Genomic DNA, 22,025 nt, shown 5'->3' on the forward strand with positions numbered 1-22,025 from the left:
AGACATACTTCTAATGTGTGTAGAAGCAGATCTAATGAGAACACATGCTATAATTCTAATATTAGATAAATGTCTAGAAGATTTGAAGGTCATTGTTACACATGCAATATGTATGTACATAGATCCGTTGAATGTAGATATAGAACAAATAACCCAACACCTCACATGAATTTAAGACCTAGCGATGACTAGAGAAGGACTTGTGACAACCGGAGAAACATGAACTGGCAAAAACTTTATGTCAACCAGTTTAGTCCCTATGAGATGGAGAAGGTAAACAATGTGATTTTCTCAGTTTGCAATAACTATGTACATGTGGCTATGAACTAGAAAAGAAGGATAGGAAGAGGTAATGCAGAACCTTGGAGATCATCTGGGATGACCTGCTATCATTGTCATAAATTGAGACACATTGCTAAGTTTTGCAGAACTAAAAAGAACCAACTGGTAAATCACTCTGAAGATCGGAAAGGAAAGAAGTTTGTAGATGTTGAGGAAACTAGAGTGGAGATGAATAGAATTTGGAAGAAGAAAAGGGAGGACAAGCCATTGGAAGAATCAAATCCTTCACCTAGTGTGGAGAATGCTACACCAGTAAATTGATCTTTTCAACAAGCCTAAGGGCAGCATATCGGTAAATTCATTTCCGAACCCCTTGAAGAGAGTATGGTAAGAAAATTTTGCATTTCGAGTTGTAATATAAGAATTTTGATATTTCTGTCAATTGATTTTCTAAGGATTACCAACTGGTTGATATACCTACTGGTATAGGTGAGTTTGTTAAGTGGTAATTAGGGTTTGTTACTCTATCGGTAGTGTAATAAATGCAGTGGGTAAGTTAATAAAATGAAGTTTCACTAAGTCATTTTTACCCTATTTGCATTTGAAGAAGCATTTTGTGAGCACTTGCAGAGCGAAATAGAGCATTGTTAGCAGATTGAGAATGAATTTGTGCTATGGATTAAAACTTTGAATCGAATTTGAAGCTAAGGAAAGGCGAATTGGGTATGCAAGCGAGAGAGAAACCGAAATCCCTGGAAGTGCGAAGGGAACAAGGTAAGTTTGTCAACCTCTCTCTCAAATCAAGATTATTTAGAATGGCATCGTCGTCTACACCAGCAAAGAGTCTTTTATCACTGCTCAAGCTATGGAATCAATGGGGATGGATAAGATATAGTCTTATAATGCATTATCTCAAGTACCACAAGGTGTTTTGATTAAAGCTGATTCGACAAGTTATATAGATTGCAAAACTGAGGATCTAGGGTCATTGGCAATCTATTCTCAACTTAAATCTTTGTGCGACAAGAGCGGGAAGATCAAACCCGAATATATTAGGCTTTATGAGAATGATTTTCATAATGTAGTCTATTTTCCTGAAGATTTTGAGGAAGAACATGTCAGGATCATCCTCAGTCAGGTACATGGAGGAAACATGTATCTTGATAGGTCTCACACTATCACAAAGGAGGCTATTCATGTAGTAACAAGTTTATGCCAAACCAGTGATGTACCAAGCTAAGGAAAATCTTGAAGGAGACTGTTATTGAGTTGAGAAAGACCACTGCTGATGGTCGTGCTATATCTATCAATAACATTATAGATGAAGGAGTCAAGTTTGCAACAATGGTTATTGGCTATTGGATATTTCATTCCAGCCGAATGAACAATGTACCATCTATTGCCGTGCATGCCGCCTACTGGATGATGAAAGAAGATGCAGATTATGATTTGTGCGAGGTGATGCGAAGTCAACTGATGTTGATTCTAGAATCAATAAAGAAGGACAATAGTCAAAATTTTAAATATGGGCAAAGTTTTGATTGGTTTGGTTTTCTACTTTCAGAATTTCATTCCAGGAATTTGTGAATACAATGGTCTAAGGATAAACTTGTTACAACCCAAATTAAGAATATCATAAAGGCTGTTAAGAACACATTCCCAATTGCAATGAATGGGTATTTCAATAAATTCTAGAAGAAGATGAACATGACACTAAGGTTATCGGATAAAGTGGTGAAACACTTTGAAAAAGACATTTGTTTCACTGTGACCACTTACTTCTGTCTTATGGAGACTTTTGAACCGAGAGTAGAAGAAATGGAGGAAATGAGCTATGAGGTTAGTTATGGCTTATTGATCGGTTATGCCAACAACCTCTTGGCATCACCTAAGGATACTAAGAAGAAAAGATTGGGCACTTATCAAGAAAGGATTGCACTTGCACAACTCAGTAGTGTGAAGGAGAAAATGAAGAAAGAAGATAAAGGAGCTTCTGCGTCTAACGGTACAAGAATAACAAGGAATATTCAAATCAAGGAACTGGTACCTAAGGTATATGCAAAGAAGCAGGCTGTGACGAGGAAAGGAGGCAAACATCTCATCCTTAAAGAGGAATCCGAGGAAACTGAACCTGAAGAAGAATCTAAGAAGATGAAGGTAACTGGTAAGAAATCTAAACTAGTACGAGGAATTCCCAAACAAACTACTCCTATTGATGCTACATCTTTCAAACCAATGAGTGATTTTGAGAGGACTCTGGAAACATTAAGGAGAAAGAGATTTGATAATGTAAAAGAACGTTTTGATTCCTTTGATGAAGGTCAGAAACAAGAAGTGGTTCAAACGTAATCAATTACATGTGTTAAAATAACCGGTTACCACAAGATATTCAAAAGAACATTTCTGATTCTTTATATTTAATTCTTGAAAATAAATGGAAGTTGATTAAGATCAAAACCAAGAGATTATTGATATAATTTTTGTTCAATGTTTTCCTGAGTTGTCTCGTGAAGAATTATTAGAAATGCTTGAAATATATAAAGGACAATTTCATTCTAAAACAAGGAGACTGAGACTATTGGATGGTAAGATTCAGACAGATGAAGATGATACTCATCGAATTGCACAAGATATTCAAAAGATAAATGAGCAATTGAAGAGCTATCATAATAAACCTGATCAGATTGAGACTGGAGCTGCATCGGAGCTAGATAATGAAGAAGTAATTACACCGGATGTAGTCTACCCTGTCAAGAATAAGGATGACACAAGTTCTCCACCAGTCATATTATTTGTGGATGAAACTGAAGAAATTCAGGATACTATTGATACAACTGGTAATGACATTGAATCAATTAAAGAAACAAAACAACAACTAGATAATGTTGGTGAACAAATAGTAGAGGAAGCACCGGTTACTGAACAAAGTGTGGATATACAACCACCACTAGAAAAAGAACACAATGTTGAAAGTCAACTGCCATCGGTCACTACAACAACACAGGAGAAACAAACAAAGAAAGAGAAAACAAAGAAGAAGGTAGAAGAGAAAAAAAATGAAGAGGAGAAAGAAAAAGAGAAGAAGAAAACCGATGATGATGATGATGACTCAATCAACATAAAAGGCCCTATAGATATGGACAATTTGAGTGCATCTGAACTGATGGAGATTGCTACTGTTATGCAATCCAGAGCACAAAAGAAGAGGTTGAAAGAGAAGAAAAAAGAAGTAGAGACTACTCAGACTGCTGTTGACATTTTGTCAAGTCTCCTACCGGAGACTGATACTGGTAATTTATCTTACCCTATTTCTAAGCTTGGACAGTTGGTTGTTGATGCTAGTGAACAACTAAAATCTCTTGAAGAGGCAGTTCATGCCTTAGCAGAAAAATGTTACAGGAAGCAAATGGGAGAGCAATTGATTCCAGAAATTGATAAAGGTAAGATTGCTTTATCAGTGAATAGAGATTTGTTGAGAACTGGTATAGAAATTGGAGGTAAAATTTTGGCCACTATATCTAAAGTTTCATTATTCTATTCTGATTTGAAGAAAAAGAGAGAAGATATAGAGAAGGAACTTGAGAGGATAAGTGATGCATATATACCAGTATAGGATTCCGCTTTAAATTTTGGTAAATCTGTTGATACCTTACAACATCTATTAGAAGTTTATGATTTTGAACAGTTGAAGTGAATCAGATCCTTGAAGGAGCTGAAGAATTAGCTAATTCCAAAAGTTAAAATCCTACAAAGGGCATTCAAGGATTCTAAAGTAGTTTTGGCTACCCCAGAGATGAGCACTGTTGATGCTAGGGAAGAATTTGTTGCACAAATTTTGACAAATGTTGAGATCATTGAGACACTGTTAGAAACATGGGATAATGACCTTGAACAATTGAAGATTCATTTTAGTGACATTTTCTCAAGAATTACATTGTAAAGATTTAAAAACTCTTATATTTATATATATGTAGTTTTTGATGACAAATTTTGATGTAATGTATGTATTTTACTTTTTTGTTTGACATTGTTGTCAAAGGGGGAGTAGAATTAGTTTAAGAGGTCAAAATTTTGTATTTTCTGTTAAGGGGGAGTCTATACATTTTTGTAAGTAGACTTAGTTGACAAATTTTTTCTAAGTGTTGCCATTAATGCCAAAGGGGGAGAATGTTGGCATGATGATTCTTTTTGTATCTGATGACTTTATGTGTTGTCGTTGATGACACACATATGTTTTGATTGTCATAATCATTGTTGTATACCAAATAGATCAAACTGGTACTACTATTAAGTCTTTGTATTGTAAAAAGATATCATATGTATAGAGTAAGTCTAACCGGTATGAAGGTGTCTATACCAATATATGTAGACAATCGGTATATGCAATTAAGACAATTGGTTTTGGTCAATTCCACTGTTACCAGTTTCGAAATGCTACGGAGAGAGACAAGGAGGCGAATGGAGACAATTGGTCTGTGAGTTTGAAGCGGTCAACACTCAACCGATAGCGGTGTTCCAATCGGTTTTCCAGATTGTGTGATGAGTTATCACCGGTTGTGATTTGTTACCACCAACCAAAATTTTTGGCGGTGATTTGTGATGTGTTAAGGAAGTTTGTCTAGATTCACTAAACCTAGGAAATTGTGTTGAATTTTAGGAGTCGAAATGAAATCTAATGTCTATAAAAAGACATTGTGATGAGTTATTTTCATATAGGAGATACAAGTGATGTTATGAGATGATGTTGATGCAATTTGTTGAAGGAGTTGCAGAGTATGTCAGTGATGCAATAATAAGTGAACATAGAAGGATCTCAACAAGAAGAATGTGCTATTCTTAGATCGTACCACCTGTTGTTTTCTAATCACTACAACAGTTTAAATCCCCTAACCGGGTAAGTTCTAACAAGCTTCATTGTAGAAATCCTCTAACAAAGTGATTCATTAACTTGGATCTAAATCCTCCATTGAGGTTACCTTTAACCAGGTATAGCTCCTAACAAGGCTTTGGGATCTTTAATAGGATCTGCTCCTAACAGAGCATTTGTAGACCTTAACCGGCCAGTCACCAATTTCTATAGATAGTTAACTTGTGAGTTCTATCTCACCATGGTTTTCCCCAGTTGGGTTCTCCACGTATAAATACTTGTGTTATGGTGAATGTTTTACTTGTTGTGAATGCTTTTATAACACTTTGGATTGCATGCAAAGTCTTAAGTAAACTGGTTAAATGTTTTTATTGGTCTGGGATTAAAGTGTTATTGTTTTTGATATCACTGATTCACCCCCCCTCTTAGTATTTTATAAGTTTATAAACAAGATCTCTAACTTTTTCCAAATCTCATGTGTAGTCTGCAGACCCATCACATTAGTAATCTCTGAATCGATCAAGGCACTCATCAATGCTTCCTTAGATCTTATGTTATGTTGAATATCCTTGATCTCATCATTAGTAACGAGACCATTTTGAGGAACATTGTAGACACTCTTTGTAACATTCCAATAATTATCTTTAAGACATTTCAAGTGAATTTTCATCTGGTCCTTCCATATAGTATAACTACTTCCATCAAATTTCAAACTCTCCTTCTTGAACACATAGGTTGCCATCACAAATCTCCTCAAGCGGTCAAGCTTCTTCTAGAGGATGTAGATCTGATACCGCTTGTTGACAACAACAATGAAGGAAAACTAAGAGGGCGGAGGGGTGAATCCATTTTTAGCGGATTAAACAATTTAAGGACAATCTCATATCTGATCAACTGTAGCAAGAATAAAGATAAACACAATAACAACAATACACACGACACCAATATTTTGATGTGGAAAACCCGGTTAAGGGAAAAACCATGGTGGGAACCTACCCACAATAAGATGATACTTTGCTGTTGTATGTGAAAATATTACAATGGGGAATGCTCATGCATTCAGGTACACTTCCTAGAGCTCACTGCTCAAAATATGATAACTCAGAAGGCTACAACCCTCAGGGAAGGTTCACTACATTACAATGAAATTTGGACTACAATCCGGTAAAGATGAACTGAAAAAATAACATCTCCTAATGCCTAATGACAGTTCCGGTTAAGCTCATTTGTCTGCCTTGCAACATTCTTTGCTCAGTACAACACACCAAAAGAAGAATTCTCTTATTCAAACATACACCACTCTTTGATAATGTAGACACAACACCCATACCCAAATTACATGAATATAACACCTATTTATACAAATCATCAACCTTGACTACAAGGTCAACCAAACCCTTAACACCTAATTACAAATTACATCACATGATACATAAATCAACCACCCGACCAATACAATACCACAAACAAAATAACATGAACCCAAATCAAATCCTTGAACACACAACACCACCAATAATCCCACAAATATCAATCGCAACACACCACACCATTAAAAATACTGCATAATACGAATAATATCACCGAACCCATAAAATCTCTTTGGAACACCAAGGCACAGGAATATGCTGACATCAATAACAATAACATATCCTAGCAACAACGATAACCAATATTTTATTGTCTCCACACTTCTCAAGATTCATGGGGAAGAGCTCGCAATTACATTGGGAAGAGAAAAATGAATACAAAATTGTTTGGGGGAAGGGAGGAAGAATTAAAAATTCCAAAATAAGAGATGTGAAGGAAGACTAAATGAGAAAATTAATTAAAAATTCCTTGGGAAGAGGAGGCATGGGGAGATTCAAAGAATTTGAATTTCCTTGAAAGGATCACACAAGGTAGCATTTAAGATTGGAGGATGAGATGGGAAAGCCATTTATGAAAAAGAGTTGACTCACCCCTAATCAAAGTGATTAGAGATGTGCAAATGATCAAAGAGATTGATTAGGTATCTTAATGAGTGATTAGAGTGCAAGTGGGAAAGTTAGGAGGATGTGACACGAGGAGAGATAATGAGTGGAGGAATATGAAATTGGAGGATAATGATAAGCATGATTATGGAAGAATTAGTTAGGTTAGATGAATATTAGAGAAAGTGATTTGTAGGAATCACATAGTTAACTCAGTTAATTGAAATTTATTAACTAGTAGAGGTTTTAGAAGAAATAGTGATTGAGGTGACTTTATAAGAATAGGGAAATAATTAATTTTGATAAATTAATTATAGGGCTATAGTGATAAGATTAATTAAATTCAATTTAATTAACCTTAAGAGGAAGGGGATCAACACAATTAAATTAATTAATTATGTGGGAAGGCTTAAATTAATTAAATATTAATTTTATTAATTTTAGATATCTACATTTTGCCCATCTTTGATATAGCATTACAAAGTGATGTTATATCATAGAAGAATAAAACATAGTGAATGTAAATGATAAGGACTAGTAGTATGATGCCCCAGTTATATGTGAGATGAGGAAGGATGACGAGGAGGTAGTGGTATGCCCCCTGGAGAGGACATGTGGGTTTGAAGAACATGGGTGTGCTCTCGAAATGGATTAGAGGACTAGAGGATTAAGGATGATGAAGGTGGAATGAATGAATTTGAGTCTCCAAGATAAATGGATGAAAAATATGAGTGAACCAAATGATTAAGTGGACGGGATTTCTTGTTGTGTAGATGTCGCTCCTCTGACATGTTTCTCGCCTTCTCGAAATAATGATCAGCAAAATCGGGAGGTGGATGTCATGCTAGATTAGCAATATTAGCACTGTAGATCTTCTCTCTCTCTCTCTGTCTCTCTCTTCTTTCTTTCTCTTTTGTGAGCATTCTTCTATGTGTATCCCTGTTCTTCTATTTTTTCCTCAATGTCTACTTGAGGACGATGCAAAGCATTGAGATCTCTTTTGGTCTCTTTCATGTTGACTTGAAAGACATCCTCTCTTCCCTTTCTTCTAAGGTAGTGTCCTTTCTTTGGGGAATGACGATTATTATATGCACATATACATATATGATATACATGAGTTATCATACAACATACTGACTCCGAGGAAAGCAAAAGTACCTCGTGCTTTGTGTTTTGTGTTTATTATCCTTGGCTTTATTCTTTGATTGGGGGCTAAATCCTTGTGATAATGTGCTCCCTCTCTTCTCTCTCTCTTGGGTGTATCCTACCTGAAAGAAATCACTCCCGCTAAGGTGTGCGGGATTGCTTTAACGTGGGGTCATACACTTCGCTCATATTTTCCTTTTTGATACTTAGAATTATTTAGTGAACTTGGCTTTCCTTCATAATTTTTGTATCTTTTTCGTGACTCATAGTAAGGGGAACCTTGCTACTTGCAGTCATGGTTTTCCCTTCTTGATCTTTCCTTTTACTTTGTCAATCAAAGTCGTAAGATCCTTAGTCCACTAGGGGCTTGGTGCATATTGCCTCCTTGACATGGTAGAAGTCTTTGAATCTTGTTTCCTTGTACTTTACCGACAGTATTGGCGTACGCTTATACTCCTGCTAAAGTGGGGGATAAATGTAGTGTCATGAAATTGCGACCCTTGCAATTATCGACCACATTAGGGTCCTCACACATGCGAATTGAATCCCTAAGCCTGATCGAAGACCGAAGACTTGCTCGACACTTGAGAACTGCATCTTGCTTGCCCTCTGCACTGCCTAAACTGCATCTTGTCCTAGAAAAAAGGGCAGGACAGGGGCGTGGCACCCCTATCCCCTGCCCTATTTTAGGGCAGGACCCTTCCAATTTTGCATTTGAGGTTGTACATTGAGAGGGAAAACTTCCCCCAGTGTCAGCGTGCAATGAAAAATTAGTCAATTAACCCTAATTGACGAGTATATAAGTTTCATTTTCCCTCTCATTTGCAAAAGTTCAACAATCGGAAAAGTTGGATAAACGATAAGGCAGGCATAAGTTCAAGTATTCCTTTCCATCATCGAGCATTCTCAAGTCTCCCTTCAAGGCTAGGTGTTGCATTCAAGTGAAGGATTCAACCATTGAAGAGGAGATTCATTTCAACATTCAACTTCATACAAGAAATTCTATCAAGATTTCTATCACAACCTCCCTTCATGTGATTTAAATTTCAATCTTTCATTTACATTTACTTGCAATTATTTTCTTTCATCATTTGGTTAATTCCAAAACTAGGGTTTGACCTGAAGAAAAACCCCCAATCCGAATACTTTTCCCTCTCTTTTCTGTGTGTAGGTTGCAGGTGCGCAGTTGTACTTTCGGATTTGGACTCCATTTGCAGAGGTGGAAAAACCCTTTTCATTTCACGGATTTTTTCGGAGGACCGTGTACACTTCCGCCACAGTCTGAACAACTTTTTCTCAAATTCGCAGGGCGGCTTTGTCTCGACATTTTATTACCAGATCCAGGTGCACAACTTCATCCCACACTTCTATCTCGAGTTATAATCAGATCTTTGTTGCTTTTTCACTTGGTCATAAGTACACAATTCAATGAATTCAAATCTTATTTCAGAAGAGGGGATTAACTTACCATCACTCAGAATTGAATGTCCTTTTCTAGAGGCTGAATCTAGTGCATTTCCCCCCCTCTTCTAATGTAATGCGTGAAAAGCGTTTGAAGGGAAATCCGAAGTGAATCTTTCATCTCTCCTCGGAGGGAAGAAAAGCTTTCCTCTAGATCTCCATCATTCACCTTTTTCAACATTACAATATCATAGATATATTCAGCTGAATCCTTGGGTTAATTTGATTTTTCTATAGGTTTATTGTGGTGTCGACCCTTTTCTTAGGCATTGTGTATTGGATCAGTAATTTGGTTTTGAACCTATATTTTGCATGCTTCGGATTGCTTGTATCATTTGTGTTCTATTCTAAGATGTAATATCCATTTTGTAGCCGAATGTACACCTACATGCGAATTGGATTTCATTTTTTACCACTGTCATTGTTAAGACTATCGACTGTCTTGAGTTGCCCTTTAATGTTGCTGTGTGTTCCTTGAAACACGACATGCCTAGTTAGGCAAAACCGTATCCTTGTTATCAATTTACCTTCTTTTTTTTACTCCTCTATAACATCAATGAGCTCCCAATGTTAATGAAATGTTTGAAGGAGTGTTGACCCCTGTCTGTGCCGATACCTCTTCGTTAGCAGTGTTCTCCTTAAAACAGTGGAAGTTTGATTTCAGTTCTGTGATTGCAGATCTATATACATAAATATATAGATATATACATGCATGTTTATTTAAACAATGGTTGTAAAGTAATTTGGTATATATATATATATATATCTTTTTACGACAATAGTAATTATATATATGTAATATAGATATTACACATGTTATATTATAATCTCATGCATGCTCATTGTAGTATAATAAATGCTTTATAGTTTCTCACTATGTTATAATTGCACAAATTTTGTCATATCAAGCGATTTGTAGACATCTAAAAAGGTTAACGTAGATTAAATTAATAGACTAATTAATAACTTAAATTTGGGTTATAGTGCTATTATAAGACATATAGTTCCTTTGTTCTATCTTTTGATTCATTATGCTTTGAGGGGATTCATCTAGCTCAGATTGATTCATGGGAATGTAGTTTAATGCATTATGATTTCCAGAGGTAAAGGGGTTGTTGAGTCCTTGATTGCGTTTTGGGACACCTACGCTTCCTTATTTAATGTGATTAGATATTTTCATGTCTTTTAGTTTGTTTTCATCAATCCTTGCATGTATTGTACCTTTTTGATATAATCTTGTTCTAGCAAGTGGGTTGAGCCTTGCTATGGTAAAGGGGGGGGGGGGTCTTTTTGTTACATGATCTCCATGTGTTATAGTCCCTGTAAAGTATTTCAGATTCCTAGGTGCAAGTCAAGGGGGAGTGGATCTCATTGGGGGCCGGGAAACAGAGTGGTCGCCAGGGTAACTCAATGAGAGTTTTGTAATCAAGTGAAAATTTAAAATAATGAATTGGAGTGGGTAGCTAGTTTACATTAGCAAAGATTACATTATTGCCTCTCTTACTCCTGAATGCTTGTATAGGTTGTAGGGTAAGTCGCGAAGGTTTGGAATGACATCCACCAATCTTGTCCTTTCAAAAGGTTGGTGTGGTTCACTAGAGTTGTATGGGGGTTGGGGGTTGGTAGAGGTCATTAGGGTAATTGACGAAGGGGGCCGAGACCTAGTGAAGACTCACTAGGGTAACTCATGACAACCTAGTGATGACACTCTTCCCTATTGTATACCCAGTGGTCTCTCATGGTTTTGTCATGCTGTGAATTACTTGGGCCTCTGGAAGTTCATTGGTTTACTTTTGAGTTCCTGTGATTATAGCCTTCTGAGTCTCTTGTGACAGTAGTCTTGCAAGCCTAGTGTGATTCATTTGTATCATCTTGTACTTCCTTTGGTCTCTTGGGTCTGACTGATACCTCCTAGCACATGGGGTGGACCTGATGGTACCACATGGTTGGGTGGAATGCTTTTTGCACCCATTAGGTTTTGGTTCATCCTGGATCTTGAACATGATGGCTCTTGAGGAGTTGAAGATCTTCATTTTGTACCAGATTGATGTATCCACTCCATTGTTTGTCCTCATGGAGATTATATCCTTATGGATACACTGTGATGTAGCCGAGGATCATATGTATATTCTCATGGCTATGCATTATGTATCTTGATCCTTTGTGATAATACAATGTTATCTTATGTAATGAAGTTTTCTTTGGTTCTTGTATGTATGATTAATGTTATACTTGAGTAAAATCATTGTGGGGCCTTGAGGACCATTGCTAGATATTATTTGTACATCTTATCTTCAACTTGTAGCATCATGTTTATCCATTCATATGTATGATTTATTTTACTATATACAAAAAATTATTTGCATTTCCATTGATTTATTTTTTTAAGTCCTCTAGGCCTCATAGCGAGGTGTTACACTTGGTATCAGAGCCCATGTTGAAACACTGGGTTCTCTGGGTGTTCTTGGGTTCATTTGTTGTAGTATGTTTTTTTCGTATACATAATCTTGTCGTAAGCTTGTCTCATATGTGTTGTTGTGATCTGCATAAAGATGTCAAGAGCATGAGGTAAAGGCAATGGAAGAGGCCAAGGTAGGGGACGCGGTAGAGGGGTGGCATTTGATAGCACCCCCTCACAGAGTTCCCATGGGGATTCTGTAAATCAAAATCGAGAGTATTTAGCTTAGACAGGAAATCAATTGCGACTTTTGCTTGAGCATCTCCTTGATCGTCTAGGTCCTTGCCAAGAGAATGGGGCTTTTGAGGGGTAGCCTGTGAGGTCTATTATTGACCTGAAAAAATGAGAGGTTTCATACATGAGGGATTTGATGAGGACTCAACCTCCTAAATTTAATGGTTCTAGAACTGGTCTTGAGGCAAAGAATTGGCTGATAGAGCTAGACCGACGTTTCATAATGCATCCCTTCTGTACTAATTCTAAGGCAAGATGTGCAATTATGCATCTAAGGGGTTTCACATCCACCTAGTGGCAGTTAGAAGAGCAAAAGATTCACCTATATATTAGCACCATCTCTTGGTAGTTGTTTGTGAAACGATTTCGGACACAGTTCCTATCAGATCATTAGAGGTAGCGTAGAACATATGAGTTCCATGATTTGCGTCAGTTAGCCATGTTAGTAGAGCATTATGAGCATCATTTCTACGAGCTCAAGAGTATTTCAGGTATCAAAGATGATGAGAACATTTTAGTGCGACACTTTATCGGGGGTCTCAATGATCGGATCAATGGGGACGTGTGAGTTTTCGAACCTAAGACCATGGAGGTAGCAGTTGAGAAAGCCAGTTTGGTTGAGGAGAAACTTGATAGGCAACATGGGACTCACATTGAAGTGCATAATGGTAGTACACCTGCTGGCTGTCAGGGTACTAGAGCAACACAGTCTCAGGGAGCGGGAACATACCGTGGTTAGTAGCAACATCAGTTGAAGCGTAAGAACTCTTATTGTTAGTACAGTGAGGGTGGTCAGTGAAGAAAGAAAAGAAATTGGAAAAGGAACAAGAGTGATCACAATGACCAACCTTCTCACAGTACATAGACAAAAACTAGTAGAGGTGGCCATCAGTAGTCGAGTGCACCTTCTGGGAGTGGTGGTTTTGGTCAGAGTACAGGATATTTCTTTTGCGGTCAACAGGGCCACACTGCTAGACATTGCCCTTAGAAGGGTACACATGGATCTAGCTATAGGCCATCTGCTTCAGAGCCTATAGTCAGAGATGCCGACTGGAGCCACAAGATTCATGCAGCGGTTGACAATTGCCAAGCAGAATATCAGAGTACTGTAGTGGAGACATCAGGTGTGTTGCATGGTAATAATGTAATTGTCTTATTTTATTTCGATGCATCTAATTATTTTAATACACCTTCTCTTGTTAAGCGATGTGGATTGGCAGCAATAGAGCATGGTGTTAGATGACAAATATAGTTAGCTTCAAGGGTTAAGGTCATGATAGAATCCTTGGTTTGTGGATGTGAATTATAGATTGGTACCCTCCATACCTCTACGAATCTGCGTATCATGTCTTTGGGTTCCTATGACATTATCTTGGGCATGGATTGGTTGTCATCCAATCAGGCAGTCATAGATTGCCAAAATAAGATAGTGAAGTGTTTGGACCATTCTGGTAGTTTGGTGGAAGTGTTTGGCATCCAGAGACCTATTTCTCTACGCTTGGTTTCAGCTATGCAACTAAAATGATGTATGCATCAGGGATGCCAGTTATTTGCTGTGACAGTGAATGACTTAGAATTGGATGAGAGTCGGGAGGTATTCCTTGATGATCATCCCTTATTAAAGGAGTTTGAGGATGTCTTTCCAAGTAAGAATCCGGGAATGCCTCCTAAGAGAACTAGTACATTTGGAGCATTTTTTCGATTAGCATTTCCGACGGGCTATAGGATTTCTTTTGTTTTGTCAGATTAATTTTTTTTATTAAAATTACCCCGTGTTTGTCAAAATTCTGACATGTTAAAATTTCACATCAGAATTCAAACGAAAAACCGACGAACATTTCCAACCGGCTATGGGATTTATTTTGCTTTGTCGGTTTAATTTTGTTTTTAAAAAAAGTATACGTCGTGTTCGTCGAAATTCAGATGTGTTGAAATTTCACGTCAGCATCCCGTCAAACACATATTTTACCTGTTGATCGACATATGTTGGTTCGATGATTTTCACAGCCTCTTGATTTCTTCTTACTCATTGGGATAACATAGGGCGATGACCTCTCTTCTTGCTGATCGATGCGAGCTATCCCGCTAGTCTCATCGGGCATCGGGATAGCTTAAAATATGTTCAGGTGATAGGCATAATTTCCCCAATGTCTTTTCCCTCAGCGTAGATCCTCCCAACACATTATGTCTCCTCAGCATAAGCTTTGACCCTTTATCACCATAACCATTGCTGATGCGTTTTACTTTTGCCAGTGTCCAACGGGTTAAGTCTTACCGATAGCATCATCGACTATCGACAATACAAGGTTTCTCCATTGCTGCTAGTGTGCATTCTGCCGATGGACTTCATTGATGTATTCTATCTCGATCACATGCTTCTACTTGTGTGTTACCATCAGGTTGACTTTTTTTGATAGTTCAAATTTCATATTTGACGTTGGAATTCCAACGAACATGAGGTATTTAAAAAAAAAAAGTAATTACGTGCCATCATTATACGTGGGCTCAGGGTGCAAAAATTGGTAGGAAGTGGGCACAATTGCTGCAGATAGATGCTCGACAACAACTGTACAAGAGGTTGATCCTTTCGTTCTTGTCATCAAGATTTTTTTGCAAGTTCCTTTGCTTTGCTTGCATTCTCTTGTTCACTTTATTTCCAGCGGTAACTAGCTTTAATTCTTGGTAAATGTCCCCATAGAATAGTAGGGCCTTTGCTTTCAGTTTAAATGAATTGGAATTTAATTTTAGTTTGAATGAATTGGAATTTAATTTGAATTAAATGGCCCTACAATTCTATGGCATTTTCTTTTCAGGTTGGCTAAATCTTTTTAGTTTACTTTTGGTTTTTGCCTTTGTTCAAAAAACTTCCATAAAAAGAGGTTCCTAAGGCCTCCCTTTATAATAGTAGGGACATCATATTGTATTCTGTCTATATTCCTATAGCAAGAACAAATTGCATGAGATTGTATTTTTTCTGTATTCCTATAGCAAGAATAGATGGGAATATATCTTGCCCAGATGGCGAACTGCCCAGATCATCTGTATTCCTATAGCAAGTACATGAACAGTAAAAAGGGGGGAGGCTAGATAGAGGGCAAAGAATTGGGGAGCTAGGGCATATAGGTGGGTAACCTCCATAGCTTCTTCCCCATCCGTCCCCTCCCTATGTAGGGATGGAAAAGTCAGGTGATTTGGAGCTACCCCTAATGGGGCCTCAGTTCCCCACTACATGAATCCTGAGTTATTCCGTTAAGAAAATTGCAACCAAATTATTAGCTTGAATTCCCTTGCTGAATAGTAGGGCATTAGAAAATAGTAATCAAAGTGTGACCAAATTATTAGCTCGAATTCCCTTGTCGAATAGTAGGGCGTTAGCAACTTGTTCACTTTGTTTAATTGTATCCGCTTTGGAAAATTATGGATCTTCAACCTCCTTAACCTCTCCATTCTGTAGCTGCCAGTTATAAAGGCAAGTCGCTTCATAGCTTCTAGAGGCGTGAACAATTCTCTGTGACTATAAACCCTTCCAGCCCTCAAAATAGCCTTTTGTATGGAAGCAACTTTTCTACGATTATTTAGGATTCTACAGGTAGTTGCTTGTACAATTTTTCCCATTGAAAGGGTCTCTTCATTTTCTCCAGTTAGCAAATAATTCCTCATCTTGGGATGGCTCTTTATATGGTGTTCGCCAATCCTTAAATCCATGTACCAATTCAATCTTTATGTCAGCAAGAGTTTCCTACTTTTTATTGGATGTCCGTTGTTCCACACTTCTAGCATATTCATCAATATCAACGGCCTTTAACACATGGGGATATTTTTTGACGTGTTCAACTGCCATTTCTTGTGTTTCCTCATCCATATCATCTATATCCTGTCTGGAATCTTCACAGTATACATCCTCAACCATTTTCTTGGCTAGTTCATATGACTTTGGATGAATTCTAGTATCATCTAATGGATCCATAACATGGTTCCTAGAAGATGCTTGCTCGGTCTCTCTAACCCTTAAAAAACCAACATCATTTATAAAGACAAGTCGCTTCATAGCTTCTAGAGGGGTCAACAATTCTCTGTGACTGTAAACCCTTCCAACCCTCAAAATAGCCCTTTGTATGCAATCAACTTTTCTAGGTCCAAGGCTAGCTATAAATTGCATATTTTATTTGTTAGTTGCGTATTTTGTTATGGGTTAATAGAAATCTGGGTATTGTATAGAACTTTAAAAGAATTGATGGAGTAACTGTAACAACTCCATCAATTCAGTAACTTTATAGAGCTTCGTGTCTAGAATTGATGGAAACACTCCATCAATTTAGTAACTTTATAGTAACTTTATAGTGGAATTCATAGATTTCATTTCCTTTTGTTACTACATGATGAGATCGACCGTCATGGGAGCCATATTTGTCCCCACATATAGCACTCATGTTCATGTATTAAGCAAACTCTGTAATTGATGCATATTTAACTGTTTTATCCTTCAAGTCTTTCATTAATGAACTTCAACATCAATGATCAAACAAACTATTCTTTTCAAGTTGAATGGAACATTTTTATACCAATGCATCTATGTTTTCCTACCCTCATGGATCAAGACTTGACATCAACTAAACAATCTTCTTTATGTCATAGCATTTCTCTGAAGTGCCTTTGGCATGCTTTAGATGTGTCAATATTAACTAGATTGAATATATTTTTAAAGTCTCTTAACACATTCCATGACAAGAAAATGACTCATTTGGATTGAGGAGTACTTTCCTAAGCCATTCCTTCATATTCAACAATCCCTTCCCACACCCACACCATAATTCATATCCATGTTAGTTGTAATGAGTGTTTTAAACCAACAATCAACGAATCATAGGATAGAAGAAAAATCGTTATACACAAGGATAAGTATTTCAATCACTGATTCTTAAACATCCATAATGATTAAACATCACATATCATAAGCCTTTTTAACAATCACTAGGGTTGTACATAATATTCAATCATATCATATGATATAAATTATCAATAATTATAAAGAAAGAGAAAGCCAACTATATAAGCTCAGCAAGCCACCTTACAAAAATTATATTTTGTAGAAAATAAAATAAACTATATGTTGACATAGCATATGATATATATATATATATATATATATTGACATAGCATATATATAAACTACATATTTCAAATTTTGATTGCGCGCGTGCGCAGGGGCACGACATAACATACTGCACCGAGACCCTAACTGAATAGTTGCACCGAGAACCACATCATAGAACCACTGCTTGGAGATTTGTAAGACTTCATTGGATGAGTGCTCCAAGGCCATTAAGTCGAGGAGGAAGACTAGGAACCATTTGGCAGGAGGAAAGCCAGAGCGAGAGGTGAGGGCACTCAGAAATGGAAAATCGACCAAGGGACAAATGACTGTAAGTGATTTTTCCCCACATTTAGAAATTACATTCAAAAAATTCCACAAATCAGTCCTTAAAACCAATTGTTAAACCTTCCAAATCCTAACCATAATTTATTGACTACACCTAGGGCTTTAGTCATAATAACAGAGCTACAAACATCATCCAAAAAGTTTAAGCCGCATCAAAAAAACTTGTATTGCTTTGTTTGATCTTGAAGCACAACAACATTTCATCCTCACACAATGAAGATATCCCATCCTTCTGCCTTTTCAGCAAACTTACCATCTTGAAAAAGTTTTAAATCTTTGAGCTCATATTTGTTACAATATTGTTATTAACTAGCTTTCTATTGTAGGAGAAGTAATTTTTCTAGTATAACATATGCTTTTTTTTTTCATCGATAATTGGTATTTATATTATTTAATAAGAAAATGAGTACATTTGAACTAGAGAAAAGTGGTTCCATAAAACCACCAGTCAACCCTACCACCCAAAAAACACTTCTACAAAATCGCCTACTCAGACTAGATGCAGAAACCCCCATATCCACACACGCAACAATATAAAATTAGTGTCCATAACACCAACTCTAATTTAGAGAGTTGCGGACTAAGTCCCAGACACCAAAGACATGAAAGAAGATTTTATCAAAGCAGGAGCCAGATGAAAAAAACTACAATCCAAACCAAGCACAACAATTAACCCATAAGTGGCTTGTACGCTGGATCATTGTTGAAGTCAGAGAGGGACACCATTACTTGTGCCATCCTCTGCCTTGGTCGCATATCTTGACCCACCTCCGCTCTGGCCACCTCGTGCAAAACCCACAAAATCTCCTCCTTCCTCATAAAATTAGCAAAGGTTTTGAATGCTTCCCACCCACGATGAGCCAGGTCCCTGCAACGATCCTTCAAGCCATCCTCCTACCATCAGATAAAAAGTTAATGACACACCTGGTACATCCTGGCCTGCAAAGGTCCTAATGCCCACACCCAGAATTGTTTGTTTGCATATATCGTCCAAATTCAACAGGAAGTCTAAATCAATCAAATTTATCAGAGCCCTCTTCACCTTCACCTTCTCCACCTCTTCTTCAAATTACAACCCCCAAGCAACAATCAAAGAGTACACTGCTGGCATTATATGAAGATTGCATTGATGAAGTATAGTGTTGTCATTGATGGCAATAGTAACTGGTAATGAAGTTGTATTGCAATCGGTAGTGATGGAACAATGCAACTGGTAGTAAAGCAGTGAAGGAAACCAATATTGGTATTGTTATTCAAGCAGAGTGATCAACCGGTAACCCTAACCAATTGATAAGAAGAACCTTAATCGATGAAGCTTGGAGTATCAGTTGTGATGATCTATGATTGAAGTATGATCGGAGATGAAGATGCCACATATGCATGATGCACATGATGAGTTTCAAAGTGGTTTTGGCATGTGAAGATAACCATTTATCTTGAGAATGAGAAAATGCATAGAATGAAGTGGAAAATGCATGATGAGTTACAAGATCCAATGTGCAGTGATTCAGGAGAGGTTCAAGTTGTCTAGAACAAAATGTAGTTTATTGTTATGTAATCTAACAATCATGATTGAACCAATATGTTTGTAATCTGTATGAGATTTGTAGGTTTTGAGTTGTGTTACCGACCTATTATATTTGTATTTAAGGTCGATGAGTTGTTTGTAATTGTGTTGGCAATTTGGTTAAATGTGGTAGTGTGATTGTTTCCAAACCAGAAGGAGTGTCTGTAGAATGTTGTGAAGGCAGATAGGAGCTGGAAAAGGATCCGACTAAACAAGATAGTGCTAATTCTAGATCAACAAAGAACTTGCTATTCTCTAGCCATTACAACAGTTACATGCCCTAACTGGGTAAGCTTTAACAGACTTGGTGTTGTTTAAATCCTCTAACCAGGTGATCCATTAGCTTGGATTTTAAATCCTCTACCAAGGTTACTCCTAATAGGGTATTGCCTTTAACAAGGTATTGTAGTGAATCCCTTAGCTGGGTGGTCCCTAACCGGATCTGTTCTTAATAGGATATTATTGTATAAGCTTCTAACAAGGCTTTGCTCCTAACATGGAAAAATTCAAAAGAGTTCAAAATACTTGTTGGTATTCATCCTTACCATGGCTTTTCTCATTTTGGTTTCCATGTGAAAAATCACTGTGTCAAGTGGTGAATGATTTTGTGGATGTGTTTTGATATGGTTGATATAATTAACTGGTAAAGCCACTTAGATATGTTTAGATGACCCGAAGTGATCTGAAATGAGATATTATTGATGTTAGTAATCTGGTTTAATGTTTTGGTTAAATGGTATGTGAGTTTTAGATCCGTTACATTATATCATTGATGTTTTGGTCAACCGGTAAAGTTTGACAATGCAGTTGCAGTTTTTGATACAGTGACTAAACCGGTTAGTTTAGCAAATTGTTTATGAGTTGGGATTAAGTTTGGTGACAGTTTAGTTTTTTTTCTATCTATTGATTCACCCTCCCCTCTCAGGAGTTGACCAGATCATTATTGTTTCATCTTATTATCAATTGGTATCAGAGCATTTAGGGTTCTCTTGTGTTTAAGCCTAATAGCTTGAGGAAAAGATCTAGGAGAACATGATGAAGAAAGAAGGTTTGGAGTTTAATAGGGAAAACTACAAAATCTGGAGTGATAGGATGAAGATCTATATCAAGAGCTGAGGAAGTCAATATTGGGAACATGTTGTTACTAAATATAACTTGCCTAGTGGGATTCTGACAGATGATCAAAAGAAGGAGCAACAGGAGAACAGTCAAGCATTGGAGGCTATTATCAGTTCCTTGTCCGATTCAGAGTATGTTGATGTTCATGGATTGGAGACTCCTTATGAAGTGTGGCAGAAACTTGAAGATATCTATAGCGGTGATGAGCATGTTAAGATTGCCAAAGAAGAGAGTCTGAGAGGTAAGTTTGATGATATGCGGATGGCTGAAGGAGAAAATGTTCAATAGTATTGTTAGAGGATCAAGGAGATAGTCAAAGAGATCAAAAGTGATAGAGGTACAATGGAGGATACCATAGTGGTTAGCAAGGTGTTGAGAACCCTTGAACCGGTCTACACTATCCGAGTTGCAGCCATTCATGAACTCAAGTCTATTGATAAAAAAAGGTAACTCTTGACTCCATCATTGGTAAATTAATTGCATTTGAATTAAATGGTTTTGATGGAAGTGTTCAAAGATTAGAATTTGCATTTAGATACTTAGTTTCAACCCCACTGGTATGGAAAAACAGAGAAGTAAGCTACAATCACGAGTCTAGATCCAACATAGAGGTAGATGATGAAAACAATCTGATTGAGCTTGAAGCATTGTTGGCCAAGCAATTACCCAGAGGTACTAGTAAGTACAAAGGTAAATTACCTTTGAAGTGTTTCGTACGTAACCGGATTGGACATATTTCTGCTAACTATCCTAATGGAGATAATGAGCAAAAACGTGAGAAGTATAAGAAGTATAAAGGCAAAGGTAAATTATATTTTCTCATTGCAGTGGATGGAAGAATTATTAATGAGGAATCTGAGGAAGATGCAAATGAGGACATTGTCTTTGTTGCTATTAAAGAGGAGACATCCGATCATAAGGCATTAATATCGCATGTGGATAGTTCTGATGACTGGATTATAGACAGTGATTGTTCACACCATATGATTGGTGACCAGAGTGAGTTTCTTACTTTGAGAGAGTTTAATGGAGGTGTTGTGAGATTTGGGAATGACTCACTTTGCATGGTGAAAGGAAAGGGATCCATCTCTCTGAATGGTAAAATCAATGTAGATGATGTCTACTGGGTTGAAGGACCGAAACACAACCTTTTGAGTGTGTCTCAACTCAACGACAAAGGTTACCCACTGAATTTCAAGAATGGAGTCTGCAGATTTATGGAAGCAAAGGTGAACTAATTGCGACCGACAAATAGACCAGAGGTAACTTGTTTCATTTAAGTTCTAAAGTCAATAGTTGTTTAATTGCAAAAGTAGAAGATGGTTGGCTTTGGCAACGAAGATTCTATCATGTAATTTTTGATAACATTGTAAAAGTCAGTAAGTCCAAATCAGTAAGAGGTTTTCCATAGGTGGACAAATCGGTGAATGCTCTTTGCAAGGTATGTCAGCTAGGGAAGATGAGATTCTCAACCTTCA

The sequence above is a fragment of the Cryptomeria japonica genome, chromosome 7 (genome assembly GCF_030272615.1).
Source record: "Cryptomeria japonica chromosome 7, Sugi_1.0, whole genome shotgun sequence".
In the NCBI taxonomy this organism is placed as follows: Eukaryota; Viridiplantae; Streptophyta; class Pinopsida; order Cupressales; family Cupressaceae; genus Cryptomeria; species Cryptomeria japonica.